This window comes from Myiozetetes cayanensis, unplaced genomic scaffold (genome assembly GCF_022539395.1).
Source record: "Myiozetetes cayanensis isolate MyiCay16 unplaced genomic scaffold, myiCay2020 scf12, whole genome shotgun sequence".
Lineage (NCBI taxonomy): Eukaryota > Metazoa > Chordata > Aves > Passeriformes > Tyrannidae > Myiozetetes > Myiozetetes cayanensis.
In genome coordinates this window covers 17,141,477-17,146,609 of record NW_026086826.1, presented here as the reverse complement: position 1 = coordinate 17,146,609, position 5,133 = coordinate 17,141,477, and positions in this window count along the sequence as shown.

The following is a 5,133-nucleotide window of genomic DNA, read 5'->3' as shown; positions in this document are numbered from 1 at the left end:
CCGAGCCGAGCAGCGCAGCCGACAGAGCAGCCGAGCGGGGGATGCCGGGAGGGGGCGGTGCCGCCCGGCCCCGCTCCGCCCGCGGGACGGGCAGCGCCGCGCCGGGTGCGGGTTGTGCAAGGGAGCCGAGGTAATTGCCGATCCCTCGCCGTTCCCTGGCACAGGGCGAGCTCCCGCCGGCCGCAGGGAAGGGGAGGGAAGCGGCCGGGCCTGCCGCCGGCTGCCCTGGCCCGAGGTCGGGTGAGGAGCCTGAGGCCGGGCCTCCCCCGGCAGCCCGCGGGTTCTCCTTCCCGGGCACCTTCGGCTCGGCACCTCCGGCCGCCGGGACTCCGGTCATTCACTGCCACGGCGGTCTTTGTACACGGTGACTCCCGAGCGCGTGTTAGGAATGACTTGTAAATGTGGTGACAATACGAAATACAAATTAGAGAAAAAAATTAAAAATTTTAAAAATTTCAGAGAAGCTTTGATGTAAGTTTTGTCACACTGCTTTGTTTTCTTCTTTGGTTGGAGTTGTTTTTTGTTAGTGCCATGAGACTGGCTGTCAGAGGATGGAATGAGTTGTCACCCATGTAAGTGCAGGAAAACAATCCCTGTTAAAGGGCAGAGCCACACCAGGTACAGCAGGAGATACCAACCAGCCTTCTCCCACAAAACCAGTTATACTTGCACAGGTGCTTTTTCCAGCAGAGCTAATAACAGGTTGCCAAGTCAAGCTATACTAGCAAAAACACCCATGCCAGCATAACTGTATTTACACTGGATCTTCCCTTGTGATCATATCCCTCAGACACCTGATAATGTGTATGAAGTGGGCGTACTTTCCATAGGAACTGGTCAGTCATATATTGAAAACCTGTATTGATATAATGGTTAACACTGACATGACAAAACAATTTATCTAATCAAACTTAAATGCAGATCAAAATGCAGTTAGAATCAATGTATCTGGTTTTGGTCTCAAAAAAATGTTTTCATTCAGGCTTTTGAAAACATTTGAATATCTTTGAATGTTGTGCTTTTGTTACTGTAGCATAAGAGTGTGCATATAGGTCAGTCCATTTATCGAATATTCTGATTTCTTCCAAGTATGTCTGCCTGGAGTAGCAGGGCTGAAGCTGCAGTTTGAGAAGTAATCCCTGGATCTTCATTCTGAATCACCACATACACTTTTCTTACTTGCTCCCTCTCCCCATCCTTGGTATCATCAGACACTTTGGGGCAAGTTTATGTTTTGATATAAAAGCTGGAGTCTCAAACCAGCTTTTCTCAACCAGCTTGGTCTCAACCCTAATTGTTAGCATTTTCTAGAGCAATAGAGTCAGGACTGCTGGCAGGACTCTGGCACTTTTTCTGTGATCTTTGACAAGTGTAATCTCCCTGCTTTATAATATTGTTGTATATTGGTGGTTTTGGCGGGTAGGGGGGATGCTAAACTATTTGAGGTGTTTCAGATCCTCAGGAAAATATACAGTAGAATCACACAGCATTAATAAATTAATTTCATTTTACAAGATAAATGTTTGTGAAAATATCTTGATTTTTAAAAAATTAAATACTTTGGAAGTAGGTAAATGGGAGAACCTAAGCAAGAGGTAGTTTCTTTATCAAAATAAACTTCTTCTGCAAGTTTTCAGGTTTATGAATCTTTGTAATACAGTTTTACTTCTACTTTTAATCTCAATATCAGCGCAGAGATAAGAGCATTATGGTACTGCTACGCTTTTCTTTACAAGTTCTCTTCCCTCTTTAAGCTTAGGTTGATTGTACCCTTGCACAGAATTTGCTATCTCATACAGTCTAACTTGTTTACTTGAAATGTCCACCAGTTTGGGCCATGCTGACCTTTGTTGTTTGCATGTCTGCATGACTCGCGTTCTGCTGTTTGTCTCCTTCAGTGTCCTTATCCCACTTTCTGACACTAGCCAATACCATGTCCTACTACATATTTTATTTCTCTTCTAACTCGTCAGTAAATAGTTTCACATATCATCTTCTAAGAAACTTGCCTCGTGCATCCAACCCTCCACTGTGTCTTCTGCTGCCTCCACTCTTGGAAGTTGGGTTCTTTTCAGAATAACTTTGTTAGCATGATTGATAAATGGGCACTTAGTCCAAAACATGAGGTTTTTATTGATCCATTATTTCATCAGTTTCCAACAGCACTCATGGCTAAGCATATCCTTGATAAATTGACATACACTGATCAAATGCTTTTGTGATACAAGCTCCTTTTTTTGTCTTGAATTTGAGATCTGCTGCATTTCCATGCTTTATACATTGCAGCCATCTTGCTTTCTTGGTATTCTTGGTACTAGTCAACTGTGAGGCTTTTCCAAGGTAGCAGATAAGAGCGACATTAATTCAAATGTATCTCCAATGTAAAAGCTAGAGGTGGGACAGTAGCTTGGAAGAAACAAACCATAGCATCTCTGTCACCTGTCTTACTAATACTGTGTGTAGTTTCTCTGAAAAAGCAAGGTCAAATTGACAACTGTCCTTTTAAAACTTCTTACTAGCTGTGTAGGAACATCCATAGAAAGCAAGCTATTTAAATGAGAAAGTGTACTCTGGAAGACTGAAGCCTGTAGGAAGAAAGATGCATATTTACTATTAAAGCCTTAAATCCCCTAATGGACATCATGAGGCCTCATAATATCAAGGGTTAGGCTGTGGTCCTGTGTCTGAAGTGTTAAGTAAGCAGTGTTATCTTCATAAGTAGTTCTTCCATATCCCAATTTAAAAAACAGAGTCTGATTAATAAAAAGCAGTAATAAAATTCCTAAAGAGTTGAGATTCTCAGTTCATGTCCTCAGCCAATCTTGCTTTTAGACCCTTGAGTCAAATTCAGAAATATAAGAAATTGTTATGGAGCAAATATTTTGTCCTACTAATAGTTATGTGAATACATTTTTTAATGGAGTCTAGGTTACCAAATAAGATGCTCTGATTTGGTTTCTCCCAGAACAGGAAGAACCTGTATTATTTGCTGTTGGCACTTGGCATACAACACCCAACTATATTTTGAGAACATGTCATCTAATAACTAAATGAAAAATCTTGTTGTTTATTGTAGGTCCAATGTAACATATATTAATATCATGGAGAGCAATTTACAAATGTTGTGAAAGGTGGCAGAAGAATGAGATTACTTTATGTAAGTTGAGGTAAACTGTAAGATGCAAACTTTGTATTGTGTATGTTAGTTAAGTTTGAAGGTGATTTGTGTAGTGCTGGACTCCATTCCATAGACTTAGATTTGCTTAATTTTTAAGTCTGTATCAATTTGGTAGGATTGTTCACTTGTTTAATGTTAAGTAATGATATTGAAAACTTAATAACTAGCGGAGCAAGAAGGAAAGTTCCAGGAATTGATGTGGTCTCTTTTGTGAAATCTGTGTTATCTTCTAGTTATATCTCTTAGTTGTAGAACCTGGCATCGTTTGCAGGGAAATTAATGAACTTCTCTGTTAATGCAGTCATCAGCATTAGGTGATAAGGTTTTTTCATTCTACTGAAGTGCTGTATCAGAGTATTAACTTTGTTGGGTGATTTTTAACAGAAGGAAGTTACACATCTGAAGTTGAGCTACATTTTATCATGTATCAGTTCATATATGTGCAAATGTGGGTATATGAATAATGATACAGATTATTCCCGATGACAGCCTCATTAATACAACTTACATCTGCAAAATGGTATCATTATGTGTATAGTCACTTCACAGCACTTCAAACTCCAGTGCAGGTGAAGTAGTGTGGATATGGTATCAGCCACTCAACACCCATAAGCCTCCACCTCCATGAAACATATGCTGATTATAACACAGGTTTGATCTTCAGAGTGGGGCCTACAGGGTGAAATTGAAATGGATATAAACTTTCTTTGATCTACAGAACACAGAGAGAAGACATGCTTCCATTTCTTTGTGCCTCCTGTTTTCTCTTCTTGTTCTTGCCCTTTTCTTACCTCCTGCTTGCCCTCAGATGATCGGGGTGTTACAGGAATTTAAGATGTGAGAAGGTAGTCTTTCTGAGCAGTAAGTAAAATAGGGGGATAGTGTGGGCAAAAGAGGATAAGTGGTGTACAGAAAAAAAAAAGTATGTAGAGATCTTAGTATGTACAGAGCATTGGCTTTTAAATTTATTGGTGCTTGCAGACTTTCTGTGCCATAACTGCTTCACTTTCCCAGTCTATGGGGATAGGGGTACTTTTCCTAATTTTTATTAACTGACACCATATCCCACAAGAGTTTAATTGCTACACACAAGTCTCCTTCATGCAATTCCTTGATTTCTGACTGTATTTTTGCTTTATACATCTGGGTTTTCTGACGTGACTGAGATCTATCCTCTATAAAAACAACACTCACCTCAACTTAATACCTCATGCCTTTCCAAAATACAAGATGACTGATCATTTTATATAATCATAGCTCATATATTTATAATTCTAGGTGAAAATGCAAAAGTACATAGGAATTACCATTATTAGATCAGACTCAGAAATTATGTGGTCTTCTCTCTGTACATGGATAGTATCAGATACTCTTAGTATAGACTCCACATATCTGCTTTCCTAGTGGATTTTACTCTAATTTCAAACATTTACACACTGATTAGTTCTAAAGTATGTTGTTTGACACCCATTCTAGGTTTTGTTGTCATTAGGTATTATAATTACTCATATTCTAATGGTGCAGAAAACACACTGGTATTTCAAATGAGAGAAAACAACTGATTTGTACTAAGAATTCAGTTTTCATTTGCTTTCCTTTTTACTTGGCTTCTGGTTCTGACTTTTCTTTCTGACAGAAAGTTGTCTCGACTGAGCTGTTCATGTTGATGCTTAGAATGCTGACACTCCTTTTGTGAGTTAATTTCATTGGACAATCTGTGTAAAATACAGAACTAGATTTTCCTCCAAAATGTAGCACTCCGCATTTCTGAACAGCGTCAGTTGGCATTTCAAGCTTCTCTTGCCTACCTTGTTTGGACTAGGTGAGTGGGTAGAAAAATGGTAACTGAAACTAGATGTTCCTGTTTAGCTTGTTCAGTTTTTTTTCCTGAAGTGGATTAGAGCTCAGTTTGATCTTGATAGCTTTTGGTGATCTGAAAGCCAAGGTATTTCACT